Source organism: Pseudonaja textilis, chromosome 6 (assembly GCF_049901715.1).
Source record: "Pseudonaja textilis isolate UNSWEBS1 chromosome 6, rPseTex1.2, whole genome shotgun sequence".
In the NCBI taxonomy this organism is placed as follows: domain Eukaryota; kingdom Metazoa; phylum Chordata; class Lepidosauria; order Squamata; family Elapidae; genus Pseudonaja; species Pseudonaja textilis.
This window is the reverse complement of record NC_141995.1, coordinates 17,350,042-17,369,521: the sequence shown is the minus strand read 5'-3', so window position 1 is coordinate 17,369,521 and position 19,480 is coordinate 17,350,042. Positions and strand designations below refer to the sequence as shown.

Sequence of the window (19,480 nt, the reverse complement as noted above, 5' to 3'; positions counted from 1 at the left end):
ATTGCACCTTGTACAACAAAATCAAACACCATATTCAGTGCACATCATGACCATGAAAATAAACACAAACACACATCCTTCACACTTCATACATTGAATTGAAAACCCTCAACACTGCACCAACACTGCACTATACAGTAGAATTCAACAGAGCTACTGCCCTGGGATAGAAGCTGCTTTGCAGCCTATTTGTGCCTGTTTTTATTATTCTGCACTGTCTGCCAGATGGTAATAGTTCAAAAAAAGGGTTCCCAGGATGAGATGGATCTTTGAGAATGTTTTGAACTTTCTTAAGGCAGTGGGAGCTATAAAGCTCTTCCAAAGAGGAGAGAGGGCAACCAATGATCTTCAGGGCAATGATGTTAACCCTCTGGAGTGCTTTCCTATCTGCCACTTGGCAAACCATACAGAGGTGCAGTAAGTTAAGATATTCTCTATGGTGCAGCAGTAGAAGGTCACCAGCAGTTTTTCATTCAGTTGTTGTTTTCTGAGAAGTCCCAGGTAGTATAATCTCTGCTGGGCCCCTTGACCAGTGCTGCAATGTGAACACCTCAGGTCAGGTCCTCTTTTATGGTAACACCCAGAAACTTAAAACTGGCCACTTGCTCCACTTGGTCTCCTTTGATAAGCAAGGGCTGGATGTCTGATCTGTTCCTTCTATAGTCCACTATAAGCTCCTTGGACTTATTGGTGTTGAGGACCAAGTTATTGTCTCAACACCACGAAAGCAACTGGTCCACCTCATCTCAGTTGGCAGACTCATCCCTCCTGGAGATGAGTCCCACCACTGTTGTACCATCTGCAAATTTAGTAATAGTATTATTAGCGTGAGTGGGAATGTAGTCATGCACATAAAGAGTATAGAGTAAGGGACTCAACAGGCAAATCTTTGGTGTACCAGTGTTAAGAATAAGGGCTGAAGAGGTACGATTACCTAATCTTACCTAACCTCTGTGAGCGGCCAGACAGGAAATCCATAATCCAAAGGCAGATTTTGCATCAAATGGGAGAACCAATAGCTTCTTGACAAATATAATGCAGATAACTTCATCATCCAAAAGATAGAAGACCAAAACTAAAGGATCATCATAACAGTGGTCACCAACTGGTGGGCCGGGAACCACTGGTGGTCCATGAGAAAATTTTGGTGGTCGGCAGAGAAATGTCTCCCCCAAAGCAATTAATCCAGCTGAAAGCCACGCCCAGGCTCAATGCTGCCTCCTTCTTGCTCACACAGCAAATACTGTTTCAGTTTCCACATGTCTCAGTTTCCAAACAACCCTCAACTCTCTCACACACTGACAGGATGCTAGCCAGATGAATACCGATAGATGCTGGTAGGTAGAGGCACAATTTTTTTTCCTTATTTTCCTGCCCCCAAACTAAGTCCAGTCACATACTTTCATAGCAAAGCACGGGTATAGAGCTAGTATTTTATATGGACACTCATTACACAGAAGTAATTCTGGGCAGCATGCAGATATTAAAACAAAACCTACAGATGAAAACAGTAAACACTCATCACCAAAATCATAAACCAAATAACCCTGATTACCACCAACACCCCAACACCCAAGGAAGCAGTCAGATCTTCAGAGCCTTGTGAAAAGCTAATAGACTAATGATATCTGTCTTGGAACTAGCAGTTGTGGAGGAATCTGGGAATTAAGCATGAGCCAGCAGTGTACTGTAACTGCCAAAAAAGCCAATGCAATTTTGGTGTGCATCAACAGAATATATTGCAATCGTGATAGGCAAGTGAATAGGCAAGTGAATGTAGATGATTCTCCAAAGCATTTGAGAGTAGGGCAAGAATCAATAGGTAGAAACTTTACAAAGGGAGATCTATGAGAAACCTCCTGACCATGAGAGCTATTAAGCAATTAAACTAATAGCATTTAGAGTTATTAAGCTTGCTTCCTGGAGTCATGCGTGTTCCATACATAGAATACTAATTTGTCAGGACAGTATGAGACATCCTATGCAGGATAGGGACCCTCAAAGTTCCGATACTGTTCTTTGATTCTTTGGCTAAGTGTGAAATCCAGAGAAAGCTGGGTACCCTTTGTGAGAGTTTGGGTTCAGGTTATATCTGAATATGTTCCCCTTCCTGATATACTCAATTTCTCCTAGCAGCATTTACCACAATGGGCAAGGTTGCAGCAGATCCATTTATCTCCATTTCTGCGGCTGTTACTCTTCTGAATCAGTTATTCATTCCATCTACTTTCTGCACCATCTTTGCAGCAAAATATCTGCATCAGAATTCATATGCACTTCTCGTAATACATTTGGTCTTGTTTTTTTTTCCCCTGAGATATGCTTGATTCTCACAGTAAATATTTTTATCCCTAAAATATACCTTTCAATGTATGCATTAGAACATAGAAGAACAGGGTTGGAAGGGACCTTGGAGATCTTCTAGTCCAACCCCCTGCTCAAGCAGGAGACCCTATAACACTTCAGACAAATGGTTGTCCCATACCTCCAGTTGGGGGAGCACCCACAACTTCTAGAGACAAGCCTGACCCATTTTGTCTGTCTATAAATTTCTCCTTAATTCTAGATGATTAATCCTTAATAATTTCCACCCATTACTCCATGTCCTGTCCACAGGTGTCTTGAAAAAATAAGTTGATCCCATTTTCTCTGTGATAGCTCCTCAGATATTGGAAGACTGCTATCATGTCATTCCTAGTCCTTCTCTTCATTAGAGTAGACATGTCTGATTCCCATAACCATTCATCATACAGTTTAGATACCAGACACCCTTATCATCTTCGTTATTTTCTCTGCACATTTTCTAGAGTTTTAATATCTTTTTTATATTATGGTGACCAGAACTGGATGCAGTATTCCAAATGTGATCTTACTAGTGCAGTATAAAGTGGCATGATTACTTCACATGATCTTAATACCATCCCTGTGTTAAAGCAGCCTAGGACTGCATTGGCTCTTTTAGCAGCTGCAGCATGCTGCTGGCTTTTTTAAAAAAAATGTAAATGGTGGCCCATAGGACATCTCATAGGGATGTCTAATAGGACATCTCATAGGACATCCACAGGACACCTCATAGGTCCATAGGACCTCTCAGGGACTTAATCTGCACAATTTTCTGCACAGGTATAATTTTGATCTGATTTGCCAAGCTTAGGAAGTGCTGTTTGGGTTGCTCCATCTTACTTTTGAGATGGATAGCTAGATATATCAGATAAATAAACAAATCAATTAAAAACGGTTAAAAATATTGTTAATAATACCATCTATATAACATATTAATATTATTAGGAAAATTTTGGCCAAAAATTATTTCCAATATAAAGCAATATGCAACTTTGATGAGATTAGCTGTTATTTAGTGCTGGCATTATTCAGTATCTGCGTAAAACAGATGTGTTAAATTTGCGGTGACATGTTGTCATCATGTGATGTATTGCAACTTTTTCGTCCTTTGCTAAAACGGGGGTGGGCATGGCCAGCGTGTGATGCATCTGGCCCCTGGGCTGCGAGTTTGACACCCCTGGTATAAGATAAAGAAACTTTATCCTTGGAGTTGTGAGGCTGATTGCTAAAGCTGCAGCTGTTATAAAGCTTTGAAAATCCACCTGCTTAAATCTCTTTTAACCCATGCATTTATTAACCATACTGCTTTTTTAATGGGTATTCTACAGCTGTATCTTTTTGAGCCTGTAGTGATTAGATTAACATTTTCTCCTTATTTGTATTTTTTTTAAATCGAAAGCTTTGTTATGCCATTATATTTATCAATTTTTATACTTGTATGTTATTTGTTGTCCTTCATAGGCAAAGGCAACTAAAGATATAAGCTGACCTAGAAATACAGCCTCACAAGTTGATTGCTAACCTTTAAGCAACATTTCCCCAAAGTAACAATATTCAGTTTCCCCAAAGCTATTTGTCACCAACTAACAAAGCTACACAATGGATTTTTTCTCCTCCGCTTCCTGTAATTGCTTAACTGTTTCTTTCATTCCCTCGTTTAACAAAAAAACAAGTTACCCTGAAGCAGGATAGTTAATAACCAGGAACAATATCTTATTAGGTAAGGCAGGCTGTTTTCCATTTAAGCTGGATAGAATGTTCTTCAGGGGCATCCTGTATGACTCCCTTTGTTTGGTTCTTATATTTCTGTTTAAAAAGCCATCAGATTCCATTTTTTAAAAAAAAACCCACTTCTTTAAAGATGGCATTATTCCAATTTCTGCTAATGCTTCAAAAAGCCAGCAAATTGGAAATTAAGTGCATAATAGCCACACAACATAAACAGAAAAGACTTTGCTGAGCTTTCTATAATGAATTTAGAATTTAATACACCTTCTAGCCACAATTTGCATTGGCATTTAGGTCAAGCTTGGGCTAGGGAAATATGTGTTGAAGCAGAAGGTGAAGTGCCAGTGACAAAATGTATGTCTTATTTGACAAGGCTCAATTCCACCACACATTGTGAAGGTTGCAGTAGTGTTAATATATACTATAGAATTTTCCTAACCCTTGAAAAAGAGGGAGCCACTTGAATCAATCAACACTTCCACCATTCAAAAAAGAAGACTACAAAACTCTGAATCAGAATTCCATTGCTGGTAGGATTGGATAGGACACAGGAAGGGAAGATCAGAGTGACCAATGCAAAGATGGTATTCAGCAGGTTCTAACCAGTTCTGGAGAACCAGTAGCGGAAAGTAGTTCTCTGAGTAGTTCAGAGAACTGGCAAATACCACCTCTGACTGGCCCCACCCCCATCTATTCTCTGCCTCCTGAGTCCCAGCTGATTGGCTGAGTCTTCTTTTGTTGCCCTGCACAGGAGAATGGAGCTGGAAAGCAGGGTAGTGGGGTGGGGAGGGAATGGGATTTTGCAGTAACCATCCCCCAGGAGTGGGGAGGGAATGAAGATTTTACAGTATCCGTCCCCTGCTACACCCACCAAGCCACACCCATCAAGCCATGCCATGCCCACCAAGTCACGCCTGCAGAACTGGTAGTAAAAAAAATTTGAATCCCACTCCTGGACCAATGCAATATGGAGACGCAAGTCCTACCCATTTTCTGCCTATGTTGCTTGGTAGCAAGATGGGCATTATACAAATTTAATAAACAAATATGTCCCAACATCACATGCATGTTGCAAAAGGTGGAGCTTCTGACACAATGCTGCAATGTTGTTTTTGCCTTCCTTGAAAGATTTATGAATTCTGCAATGGCTGAAGAAAGCTTGCTTCTCACATCTATATTAAAGGCCTGAAGACATACGAAGAATGCTTGCAGGAATTGAGTATGGCTAGTCTAAGGAAAAGAAGGTCTAGGGGTGACATGATAGTGGTATTTCAATATTTGAGGAGTTTCCACAAAGAACAAAGGGTCAACTTATTTTCCAAAGTACCAGAGGGAAGGACAAGAAACAATGGATGGAAACTAATCAAGGAGAGAAGCAACCGGGAATTAAGGACAAACTTCCTAATGGTGACGACAATTAACCAGTGGAACAGCTTCACTTCAGAAGCTGTAGGTGCTTCATCATTGGAGGTTTTTAAGAAAAGACTGGCCACCCACTTGTCTCAAATTATATAAGATCTCCTGCTTGAGCAGATGGTTAGAGTCCAAGACCAAGGTCCCCTTCAACTCTATTTGGGTTGATTGATTGTCAGGATTCTGGCAGTTACTCCAATTAAATCATGAGCCTCGAGCCACACTCCCAAAACTAAAGAGGATTTATTTGAAGTTAACATTCTATGTCCAGCAGTAACCTGGGCATAGCTAACTCTGAGATACGTAATTTACTGTCACCCTTGATCCTGCTTTCCCCCCCACCCCTCTGAGTGTATCATCCAACAAAAAACATTCATAGCCAAGAGTCATCAATCATGCTCTCCAATTAGATTTTTTCGTGGAAGAAGCTTCAGCCATCTAATCAGTCTTTGAAGAAAACAGCAGGTAGAAACTAATCAAGGAGAGAATCAACCTAGAACTAAGGAGTAATTTCCTGATAGTTAGAACAATTAATCATTGGAATAGCTTTCCTCTAGAACAAGGGTGTCAAACTGGAAGGCCCACTGGCCAGATATGTCATGTGGAGGCCACACCCACCCCAGGTCCACAAAGGGGGGAAATGTCATGATATGTCACGTGATGGCAACATGATGCCACAAGTTTGACACCCGTGCATTAGAAGCTGTACATCACTGGAGGATTTTAAGAAGAGACTGGACAGCCATTTGTCTGAAATGGTAAGGTGTCTTGCTTGAGCAGGGATTGGATTAGAAGACGTCCAAGATCCCTTCCAACTCTATTATTCTGTTATATATATATATATATATCCCTGCACATAAATTTCTACTGAAATTTAGGATTATGACATTGGAGTTTTACAGGAGTGATTTTCCCAATAGCTGAAACTGATTGGGGAAGTATAGGGAATATTGCTTGCGTGAGCAGAGAGGCTGGGAGGTGGTATAAGGCAACTGTTTGATGTATATTACTGATATAAGAAAGACAAGCCAAATTAGTTCATTTTCACAAGAACTCTGTAACAGATCAGAAAAAAAGGGAAGCAAAGAAATTGCCTGTGAAATCAGCTGGAGACCACAGCAGAATAGCAGAAGATGAGCTTCCCATAACCTGCAAAGTGAATGCTCCCAAACCAGCCGGGTTCCAATCCTGTAACTTCTCAAGTGACATTTTGGTGATTTATGATGAGCAGCAGATGAGACTGAGGGCCATTATTCACTCCCTGATAAGAATCAGAAGGCACTGCAATATTGCACAGTGTGAGGGAAGCATTGTTACCCCATAAACTAAAAAATTAAAATTAAAATTGAAACATGAAATAATCCACTTCTTAATTTTCTAACAGCACTAGGCTGAAAACTGTCTTGAATTTAATGGATCAAACTGTAAGCAAATGTCAGTTTCCCCTTTCATAAATTCAGTTGTCGATCAACATTTCAGCCCTACCCCCCAAATTCCAGGATATATCATGTTTTAAATTTCCTATTTGTGCCAAATTTATCTACAAATTTCAAAAACACCAAGTTTCATATTTCTTAATCATCTTTCTTTCAATTTATGACAAGGGTGTCAACAGGATATGATCAGAAAAGTCAACATGTGATGTATATTTTTTAAAAAAGATATAACTTTGATGGCATTATGGAGTTAGCATCTTGACTTTTTTTGGTCATACCCAGTGGTGGGATTCAAAAATTTTTACTACTGGTTCTGTGGGTGTGGCTTGGTGGGCATAGCAGGGGAAGGATACTGTGAAATCTCTATTCCTTCCCCACTCCTGGGGGAAGGTTACTGCAAAATCCCATTCCCTCCCTACCCCACTAACCTGCTTTCCAGCTCCGTTCTCCTGTGCAGGGCAACAAAAGAAGAGCCAGCCGATCAGCTGGGACTTGGGAGGCAGAGAATAAACAGGGGCGGGGCCAGTCAGAAGTGGTCAGAACCTGCTGAATACCACCTCTGGTCATTCCAAATGTCTTGAGCAGTAAACCATGTGACTCTGGAAGGAAGGACAGGAGGGCTCAAATGGAATGATATTGTTTATACACCTTAATATAATAGGTTTAATTGTACCTTGACGGTTATAAAATATGGAGCTGAGCAGAGGATGGTTTATCTCTGCAGTAACTTCATTGACGGGGAACTATTGATCGTTCATGTGAAGCAAAATTTTGATTGCATTTCTTGAGTTCTGGCCTTGGCTGCTGATTTATAAGTAATGGTTTGCTATTGTGATGATACAACTGGTTTTCTTTTGCCAGCTGGAAACCCGATATAATTGGCAAGAGAAAGAAAAGATTGCTGTTCCATGGCAAGAAACTAGGATGGGGTAGCAACAAAAGTGTATGACTGGCATTCTAACTTTTTACAAATATATTAAAGTTGCTATTTTCAGAATGGATGTTTCCTTGTTCTCCTTCCCTTTGCAGCCTATTGCACTCTACCCTAAATCCTTTCTGGAGAACATCCTTTGAATTGTAACTTCAAACAGGTCACTAAATGAATGGTTGTAAGCCTGTAGTATCTCTAACACTTGACTATCCAATGTCTGTTAAATGACTCCAGAAAAGAATAGTCCACCACCTTCAAAATAATTACTTAAGAGATTTTATGATTTTTACTGATATATAACCAAAATCTTTTTCATTGTAATGTAATCTCAATTTTTTTGTTCTATCATCTGGAACAACTTTATACACTTTCCCCTATTTTCTGTAGGATGACCTTTCAGACAGTTGAAGGACGCTATCATGTCTTCTTCCAGTATTGTCTTCCTCAGGCTGAATATGCCAATCACCTTCTCCCATTCTTCATAAGCTTTTCCTTCCACAGACCATCTATCATCTCAGTTATTTCCCCTGAGACTTCCTCCAGTTTGTGAACATACTTCCTCAATTGCATTGTCTAGAATAAAATAATACAGTGCTGACTGGCACTCTATCCATATTTTGTTGGAATCTGATGGCAGCAAAACTCCCGGGAACTATATAACTTTGGAATGCAGAAGAAACAAAAAAAAAAACCCAGTACAATATAGTAGAAACAGAAGAGCAAAACGTTAGAAGCGTATGTGTCTACTTGCATTTCATCTGATATTCTTTTGCCATACCTAAGTAACATCAACAACTGCCACGAAATCCTAATGATATTGTTTTTATTATTGTAATTACTTCAGGGCAAAGCTACTTTATGATTGTGTGATCTTTTTATGCCTGTTTAAAGATCGAGGCCATGCCAAAGAATTTGTTGGAGCAATCACTTGGAAGAGTGTTCCACATTCCTTTAATCACAAGGACAGTGTCCTGAATGACCTGATGAGAAAGAACACAGTGTAAGTATTATGCTGCAGGGTTGTTTTTTTCTGATTTATATCTATCAGATTAAATGCAAAGAAGTGGAATTCCTTGCCCTTTTCACTGGTAAGAATGTATTATTAAACCTCCCATTCTTGAGATGTCTCGTCTATACTAGCCCTTGAATTTGTCAACTTTCTGAAGGATGGGAGAAAAACTTGTTCATGTTCTCCACTGTTAAGGGAAATTGGAAAATGTCTTTAAATACAAAGACAACATGATTATGAAGAGTAAGAATTCAAATAGAAAATGGTCAAACCCAGCCAGCTCGTTATTTTGTTGTTTTTGTTTTTTAAATCTTTTTGTCCTATATAAGATTGGCTCTTCTTTCTCCTATTCACTGATAAGAAGCATCTATTATTATGCTCTTGAGATACCTGAACTATTCTAGGCATGCATTCGGTCAACTTTCTGAAGGATGGGAAAAATACTTTTTGACATTCCCCACTGTTATTGGAATTGGAAAGTTTTTCAATTTCTTTGGAGTAAAACAAAAAGAAATATATAATACATTCATCAGAGCCTTGAGTACAAAGGAAATAGAAGGAAAGAGGAGACCTAGAATCACCCATGAAGCTCAAGGCAGCTAGCTGTCGGTTTTGGACAACTGCAGGGAAGCACTACATGGAGCTTGGTGATAAATTTATAAATGAGTTCCCAGAAGAACACTTGAGGCTGAAGCAAGGAGGTGATGAGGAAAATGATAGCATGAACAACTGGCTCAAACCTTAAACAAGATGAAGACATTTCATACCTCAATTTTTCTAGAATTAGATTCTGAGTAACAGAATTAGAAGGGACGTTGGAGTTCTTCTAATTCAACCTCCTGCTCGGGCAGGAGACTAATACTATTCTGGACAAATGGATGCCCAATCTCTTCTTGAAAATCTCCACTGATGGAGCACCCAAACTTTCGAAGGCAAGCCATTCCACCGGGTAATTGTTCTCATTGTCAGGAAATTTCTCCTTAGTTCGAGGTCAGTTTAGGATGCTGAAGCTCACAATCCATTTGTTGTTAGATTTGGCCTAACGGGCTACAAAATGATTTGATAACTAGTCCATATGTATGTGTAAATAAATAGGTAAGTACAGTATATGAATAAATTAATTAATCTAGTTCTGGCCAATCCCACTGATAAAATTGCTTCCATTCTTAACAGTATTATTAATATGACAATAAGCCAACATGTGTTGGATAGTCTATCATAATTTCCAAGCCCATTATTCAGGCCCATAATTTTAGTGGTTTCAGAATGTCTATAAATCCAGTACTATATTTTGATACATCCTATTAGCCTAAGAGTTCATTTTCTAGTTTTCAGAATGGGCTGTTTGTGATTATATAAGTTTTAAAATATTTTTATACCAGCTAGTGTCCAATTCTAGGCTCCTACAAAAAGAGAAAATGTCACTGCTCAAACATTTTGACAGCGAATGCAGATAAACAAAATCTTTAGATGCCACCCATATTAAATGTAAAGAATGCTAAAAAACTCAAGTCTGTTGTTTGAAAATTAGCATCCATGGAGATATCTAGGATTGGTTGCTAATGTTAAATATTAGTCTAGCATTAAAGGCTGCTTGCTTTATGAATGTAGCAAGAAGTTGACCAAATATGTCTTCAATACTATTATATATATATTTTTTATCTCTGCTTCAGTCAAGCATAGGAAATCAGGAGTCCAGGCAGTTCAAATGAATATATTGGTTGCTCTACAAGACTGAATTACTGATAGTCAAAGTGAGTTGGTGGTAGATGAGAGTCAACAGAATTCAAGGCGGACTGTATTTAGATCCTTTGTGGGCATGAAGGGATTCAAGGCTGATGACATGTTTGACACCTCCCTGAGTCTCAGCCTGGTAATCTCCTACAGAGTCCTTATTCTGAACAGCTTTGCCTACATTAACTGCATTGCTCTTCTCTCCCTTCTCACTTTTCAGGATATATTTTCTTATTAAAGTGTATAATTATCTTCTATAAATAAATGAGAACTTTATACAAATTATTTGCTCTGTTCTGATATGAAAAGCAGCAGACCTCTTTTTCTAGATCATGCTACTATCCACAAGGCTACAAGACTCTCAACATCTCCTCCTCATAATACCTCACTGTTAAGACACTTTCCTATGACCAAGTCTCAAGAAGATAATAATAGCACCGTAAATCTTGGCACTTGTGTGGGTTGATGGGCACCCCATTCCAACCCGAGTAACTTTGGCATTGCTTATGAAAATATAACTGAAACATTAGCTCCAACATACAGTACAGAAAGTACAAATTATGACCAAGATAGATGGTATAGATAGGTAGATGGGGAGAAAGAGGGGGGAGGGAGGGGGAGAGGGAGATGAAGAAGGGAGGGAGAGACAGAGAGAGAGAGAGAGAGAGAGAGAGAGAGGATACAGGTACATGCCAGTGGTGGGATTCAAAAAATTTTACCACTAGCTCTGTGGCTGTAGCTTGGTAGGCGTGGTGTGGCTTGGTGGGCGTGACTTGGTGGGCATGGTAGGGGAAGGATACCGTAAAATCTCCATTCCTTCCCCACTCCTGGGGGAAGGTTACTACAAAATCCCATTCTCTCCCCATCCCACTAACCTGCTTTCCAGCTCCGTTCTCCTGTGATTGAAATATCATTACATACTCCTTTCCCAGCTATACAGCTTCCAGGTTCGTTGAACTACTATGCGTATAACATTTGTGACCAGAATGATCATGCTTGCGGTGCCAAAGATGAAGGCATTCAGTTGAGGAAAACTGAGTGTTGCTTAGGCTAATCGCATTCCCACTGTCAGCACAGTTTACTGTGCAATGCCAAACTGTGTGAATCAAATAGATTGGAAAATAATGTACAGTTCCCTGACATATGAACAGAAGATGGAATATGAATGTCATCATATAACTGAATCAAATATTCTAGAGGGATTTTTTGGCTCTCTGACCACCAAGGCAACTGATAAAAAAGGGGGGGAGAATAAAATTACACTGATAGTCATATAAGAGATAAGTCCCTTTAAAGTTATATTGAACAAGATTGTCAGTTACAGGACCAAATTTTTTGGGACCAAAAAAATCTGAGCATCTCTAACATTCAGAAGTCTGAGCATCTATAACATTCATCTCCAAATAGCATCTGATTGCTGACAAGTCTAGCTTCCCATAAAACATTAACTGCACCTGTTGTCATTGCACCATTATATATACCATATTTGGTTTAATGTTTTTTAAATGACACTAATGACACTAATTGAAACATACAATAGGCAAGGATTCATTTGCCTAACATCTTATCTCCAGACTAGTTGGAATCAGAGGGGCTTTGGAACTGGAAACAGTGTTCCAGTATATCTTTATTATTGTTATTATTTTTAAAAAAACAGGAGAGAAAGCTGTGGAATAGCAGCTTCCACCCTTCTGCTGTAATTTATAAATGACTGGGAAAATGTGGAACAGTCATTTCAGCATTTGGTCTAAGATGAAGAAGGTCCAGGCAGATAATTGTACCCATTGTATCATAGTTTGACCAATCTTAGAAGCCCGTTATGACAATAAACTATGAAGAATTGTGGAAGAAAAATGGCATACCAATGCAATAAAATAAGTCCCTGGAGTATAATGGTGCTTGAATTTATCATGATAAGCTTATGAGAGAGCTCAGATTAGATCATTGATGGAGCTCAGACGTATTTCATAACTTGAGTTCTGAAACTTAATGTTTACTTCCACGTTTGGAAAATATAATGATTTATTCCAAACCTTTGTAAAAAGCATCAGAAGTGTGAGGGATACTAACTTTTCCTGCCTTCTTCTCTTCTTCATTGTCACTAAAGTAACAATGCATCCAATGTAAAAAGGATCCTAGAGGAGTTTTCAATAAGTTATAAAAACCTGGCTTTTTCACCAGGCCCTGGGGTAGGATATATGTGACTTTCTCTCCAGTGGTCTTTTAGATTACCAGGAACATATCTATCCCCAGTACAGTCATTTTGTGGTTGAATTCATACTTCATGTCATTTTTACTTGTTGTTTTATCTGCTTTAAATAAGCCACATAGAGGTGACACACAAACTGATAAATAAATAATAAATTTAAAGCTTGAGAGAGGCCTGTGAGTAGATTTGTGTAATGGGATTTTTGTTTCTCTTGCTGATGTTAAAACACAAACACAGAAAGCTATGAAGTACCAGAACATTGGATTCTATCCAAGACTCATTATTATTCCAAGGGACATCAAGTAACAGGACCATAGCAGGCAACACCTACCCCACCTGAGCGAAGCTTGCATAAGCAAAATTAGACCTAGGTAGTTCTTAGATAGAGGTCAAACAGGATGTGCCAAAGAAGTTTACATTTTAGAAAAACCTTTCCAGAAGATGGCAATGTCATAAAGGACAGTGCATCATGGGCTGACTCATTACAACTACATTTTTCTCCAGGTCACGGGGAATGCTGAAAAAAATATGAGTCCTTTAAATATGTGCTCCATTTGTGCTTTCGTGCATTTCCATGCTGAGGACCCAAACTGTTGGGGGCAATATGCTGACTCTATAAACCACTTAGAGAGGGCTGTAAAGCACTGTAGATAAGTCTAAGTGCTATTTCTAAGTGCTATTGGAAGCATATCTTCTCAGTCATTGTCAAACGGTGCATAACCCTAAAGACAGACCTCTTCCATGTAACTGTCAAAAAAGCAACATGCATACAAGAGTCTATTCTTGAACTGAAGCATTCATATTTTAACCCTGGAACCCGCACTGTATATCTGACATTAACACAACTGAGTGGGTTCAGAGGTATTTCTAAAGAAGAGTCCTCCACACAGTGGTGCGATTCAAAAAATTTTACTCTTGGTTCTGTGGGCGAGGCAGGGGAAGGATACTGTAAAATCTCCAGTCAGAGGTGGTATTTGTCAGGTCTAGAACGACTCAAAATTTCCGCTACCAGTTCTCCAGAACTGGTCAGAATCTGCTGAATACCACCTCTGCCTCCACTCCTCCACTCACAACAGAATTCCCTATGCCTCCAAGCTTGAAAGTTTGGGCTTGAACAATCTGGAATTGTGCCGCTTGCGATCTGATCTAAGCATAGTTTCAGCTGCCTCTGAACCCCTGAACAGTCACTTTCACAAAGCAGACGGTACTCACTCTCTGATGCAGCCACCTCTCTGCTTTATTTTGAGAAATCAGGATTAACAGCAGCAAGAACAGGAAACCTGTGAAAAGCCAATGCTGAGAGCTAACGCTTCTCAGCACTTTAAATACCCTCTTCAGTAATTCAGCCTTGAGTTATCCAACATCCGCTTCCCCAATACCGCGCCCTCCTAATATCCACCCACCATCCTGCTTCTCGTATTCTACCCTTCAAACCTACACCCCTGTGCTCCCCTACGCTATCCATACCTTCCTAATCTACCCCTCAGTCACCCCTGTGTTTCCCCATGCCGTTCAAGCCTCGCAAACTCTGCAGCCACAGTCCTCATGCAGTTTTTGTGTGTGCGTCACTGCTGTGGGATTCATAGCTGCCCCACCATTTCGCAGCTGCCCCACCATTTCCCAACAGTTCTTTCAGCTCTACAGCAGCTCCGCTGGGCTCCAGATTGCAAGGGACTTCTAGCCCTGAGCTCCTGGGTGGATGTAGCCTGCCAGTGGCACCCCCTTGCAACCTACCAATGTATCGGGCTCTGGGACGGATCAGAAAGCACCTGGAGCAGAGGTGGTATTTAGCAGGTTCTGACCAGTTCTAGAGAACCAGTAACTGAAATTTTGAGTAGTTCAGAGAACCGGAAAATACCACCTCTGACTAGAGATTTTACACTATCCTCCCCCTGCCACACCCACCAAGCCATGGACACAGAACCAGTAGTAAAAAAATTTGAATCCCACCACTGACCTGGAGCCTGACACATAGTACACAAAACTGTCTGCTACAATGTCTTGCCTGTCAACGACTTCTTCAGCTTCAGCCACAATAATATATGGGCAAACAATCAATACAAACTCAATTGCAGAAATATGATTTCAGCAACGGAATGGTCAACACCTGGAATGCTCTACCCAACTCCGTTGTCAGCCTCAAACTCTCACAGCTTCAATATCAAACTATCTACTGTGGACCTCATCCCATTCCGAAGAGGCCATAAAGGGAGCATGCATAAGCACATAGGCGTGCCTACCGTCCCTATCTTACTGTCCCCATTTATCTGTATTTACTTCCTTTGTTCATGTTTATATTCATACCTATACTTGTTGTCTTGTACATGTTTGACAAACAAATAGAATAAAATAGCAATACATTTTAAATGCAGAAGGCATGTCACTAATTAGGATTCAGTTAGATATGTTTGGGGCACCAGATGTTTTCCCATGGCTTTATTGTAAATAGGGTTTGGGTTAATTCATATAAGGGAGAATTTTCTAATTGCTGTAAAAATATCTCTTGCTGTAATATTGCATTGACTAACTGCCCACCCCGCTGCTGCTGACTCAGATTGGAGAGGCTACGGATAAAAAAATTGAGGTTGCAAGACTTCCCAATAATGTAAATTAAAACAAGATTTAGGTACACAACATAACATAATGTTTTGAAAACCTAAACTTTCATGACAAAGCATATGATTCTCTTCTAGTCTATGTGGCAGATCACTTTGGTTATGGAAAATGTTAAAGAATTATACTGACTGTCCAGAATAGTACTTCGATGGCTGCTTTTTATTTGAACTTTGATTCATTGCAGAATCAGCTTACTTCTTTTGAATTCTTAACAGAGCAACATTTCAGTTTTGAGGGATGCCCTGAAAACAGGTGTTCTAGATTCGACAATGATTACTTATGATCTCTTGGATGATTACTTGTGACTCGACTTGGGACCACAATTGAGTGCAAAATCTCTGTTGTTAAGTGAGACATTTCACTTTTTGCCCTGTTCTATGACTTTTCTTGCCCAGTTGTTAAACAAATCACTGTAGTTGATAAGTTAGTAACCTGGTTGTAAAATGCATCTGGCTTCCCCATTGACTTTGCTTGTCAGAAGGTCATGAAAGGTGACCACATGTCCACAGGACACAGCAAAGGTCATAAATATGAATTAGTTGCCAAGCATTTGAATTTTGGTCACCTGATCATGAGCATGCTGCCAAGGCTACAACTATGAAAAACAGGCAGAAGTCACATTTTTCAGTGCCATTGTACCTTTGAACAATCACTAAATGAACTGTTGTAAGTCCTGTACCTGTACTACATTGTCCCAAAGGTGTTTTTTCAGGAGGCAACTGGGTTTTCTTGTTTTTTTCTTTGAAGATGTTTCACTTCTCATCCAAGAAGCTTCTTCAGCTCAGACTGGATGGTGGGGAATGGAAGGATTTATATTTCTTGCAGACAGCTGGTCATTTGCATTCTTTTAGAGAGTCATTTGAAGCACTTGGAGGTTTATCTGGGTGCTCAGGATCACCTGAGTGGTGCTCCTGGTTCCTGTAGTCTGAGCACTACTCAGGTGACCCTGAGGACACAGATAAACCTCCAAGTGCTTCAAATGCAGTGGTGGTATTCAACAGGTTCTGACTGTTCTGGAGAACCAGTAGCGGAATTTTGAGTAGTTCGGAGAACCGGAAAATACCCTGCCCCCATCTATTCTCTGCCTCCCGAGTCCCAGCTGATCGGCTGGGTCTTCTTTTGTTGCCCTGCACAGGAGAACAGAGCTGGAAATCAGGTTAGTGGGGTGGGGGTGGGGGAATGGGATTTTGCAGTAACCTTCCATGAGCCACGTCCACAGAACCAGTAGTAAAAAAATTGAATCCCAACACTCTAAAAGGATGCAAATGTCTAAAAGGATGCAGCTGTCTGCAAGGAATAAAAATCCTTCCATTCCTGTCTTTCCTGTCAGAGTTGAAGATGCTGCTTGGATGAGAAGCAAAATGTCTTCAAAGAAAAAACAAGAAAGTCCAGTTGCTTCCTGAAAAAAACAACCTTTGGGACAGCCATGATCTGGATGACTGAGATTCTCTATAGACTTTTACCTGTATTACAATAGTAGTTTTGGTTTGACTTAAATGTAAGATTTGCTACAGTGCTTAAGTTGATAGTGATGGCTCCACGCAATCTAAAAATGCCCATATTGACTTTTCATAGGATTCTCTTATCTACTAGCAATGTAACCTAGGCTGCCTGCCACTCTGAACTGATTCACTGTGGCAGACATACAGCTGGCGGTAACTTTAGAATCCTGCTTTCATTGGCCTGAGAACTGAGGGCCCTCTTTTTTGAAGCTTAATTTACAGAGGGAAATTGGTTCAAACAGGAAAACACTTTGCTTGGCCTGTAAAATATACATGATTATTCATTCTTTCTCCAGTCTTCCCATAACTGTCTTCAAGAACTGTTGAAATATGTTGACCATTATCCTGTGACTCTTGGCTATTGTGAACAATTCTACATTTCACTGTGAGGAGCATTACAAGATCATCAATGTGATGATAATATATTCAGATCAATCAAAGGCTACCTCTTGTAGGCAAGAACAAATTCACATCTTAAATAGCATTGGACAGGTATTTTGGTTCAGGCCCTATATTTGTTTATTTCTGTTTTAATTCCTTTTGAATATCTATGTATACGCGACAATACTTATTTTTATTAAATTTAATTCTTGCTTTCTGCCAAAACATAGCTAAAACATCAACTTCTAATTAAAGCCCAACAATATGAAGTGTGTCATCCAGTAACATTAAAACTGAACTCAATTGCAAATTAAGTTTCAGTATCAAAGCCTCTCTACCACCTGGCAAAAGGGCAACTGAGAAATTTGAATAGCTCTCTTCCAAAATTCTTGTGACTAAAATAGTCCCACAGATTATAAAATGGCTTTTAAATACCTTGGACCTTAGTTCTATAAAGGACCTTTTTATGGCTTACTTGGCAGGGTGGATCACACCCAGAAACAAGTCAGAAGGCATCCTCCATGTGGCTTGGATCTAAACATTTTGAAAGGCAACCCAATATTGTATGAACATCATAGCCCACCCAAAATCCAATAAACTAAAATAGATCCTCCACATCAAAAGCTGGTACCTGTAGAATTAGTGACCTTGGCACACTTAGTGTATGTCAGCTCCACAGATGCAGTTCTGGCTGCCACCATCATTACCATCCTGGTATTCATACTCGTAACTAAATTTAGGAGAGCATCCAAGCTGTGATCCCAAACCTTCAAAGGAGCATTTCCCATGCAACACAGGCTTTTTCTTTCAACTGAAAAGTATGTCTTTGTTACTGGAGTTCAGTTTCAACATGTTTAGCCTTCATCCACTTCACCAACACCAGGGGATGATTACTAGATTCCTTCCCTTCTATCTTGGATGCAGATGGAAATTAGAGAGACTTGAATGTCATCAGTGTATTAGTGACACAGAACTCAAATTCCAGAAAGCTCTCTCAGCAATTTCATATATCTGTACAACATGGAGCAAGTATCCTAAAAGATAGTATGAAGCAGCTTTCTGTCGTGAAAAAAACCTCTGAAATAGAAAGCTCTGTTCCCAGAACTTCTAGCCAGCATTGCATTAAGATTGGGCAGATCTGCAAAAGTCATACCTTCTATGGTATCTTCAAGTTCTTCTCTTACTAGTAGTTCAAAAAGATGTTATGGCTAATACTATTGAAAGCCTCTGAGATATCCAGCAGAACTATCAGAACTATCTGGGACAGGGGTCTCCCACCTTGGCAACTTTAAGACTTGTGGATGTCAAGCCATTGTTTCATATTTTCTAAAATTATTTCTGCTTCTAATATAACCATACTATCTTATGTACCTTTGCAGAATCCCTTTTCCCATTAAGTTTTCACCCATTATCTCTAAATAGACCCTGTTTCTCTATATTTTGCTTCTGTCCTTTATAACTTCTTTTCCTTTGTTTCTTCCCTCTCATCTTCTCCCTCTCCTTTTTACGCCCTTGTATCTCTACTTCTAATTCTCTCTTCTGCATTTCCCTCTTCTGTTGCTTTCTGATTTTATACTTATTTTTCACTCTATTTTTTTTTAGTTGTTTTTCCCAATCTTAAACTTTCCATTCTCTTTCCCCCCTTTCCTTTTTCCCCCCATCTAAGATTACTTGTTCATTAAAGATGGCTTCTTCTTTGTCGTAATCTTCTTGTTCTGCAGGCATTTCTTGTTGTTTCTCATAATTCCAAATCTCCATTTCTAAAAACTGAAATACGAAGCCAAAAGAACCTCTCCCTTCTTGTGCATCTTCTATGTACTTTTTAAGTTCCATTTTTAGTTCTTCTAAAAGTGGAGCCATTTTAAACAGTTTTAAACAACCACCCGATTGATTTTAGTCATTCAAAACAATAACCATGAATCCAGAAATAATCAAGTAATCCAGATAGTCCCGAGTTATATCTTCTTATTTCTTTTTCGACTTTCTCTTCCTGGGGTTTTTGTTGAGGTATTTCAGTTAGAATGTATCTTTTGGAAGTCTTGTTGAGATTTTGCTGTAAGTTCTTTTTTAATTCCAGGCAGTCTCCTCCCTTCCAGATCCTACCCTTTTATTCTTTTTCTCTCCTTTCCTGTTTCAAAAGCTTTTAATTATCCAGAAAACTTTATTATCCCTTTGACT

At 39.5% G+C, this 19,480-nt stretch overlaps 1 long non-coding RNA gene across 1 annotated transcript; it reads right to left on the bottom strand.

Moving 5' to 3' along the window:
- Positions 1–8,189: 8,189 nt before the first annotated feature.
- On the bottom strand, positions 8,190–14,104 carry LOC148125401 (uncharacterized). Its single transcript, XR_015744199.1, has 3 exons — positions 14,016–14,104; positions 9,628–9,899; positions 8,190–8,831 (listed from the first exon to the last, which is right to left on the bottom strand). It is a non-coding gene; the product is annotated as an uncharacterized LOC148125401 (long non-coding RNA).
- Positions 14,105–19,480: the final 5,376 nt, after the last annotated feature.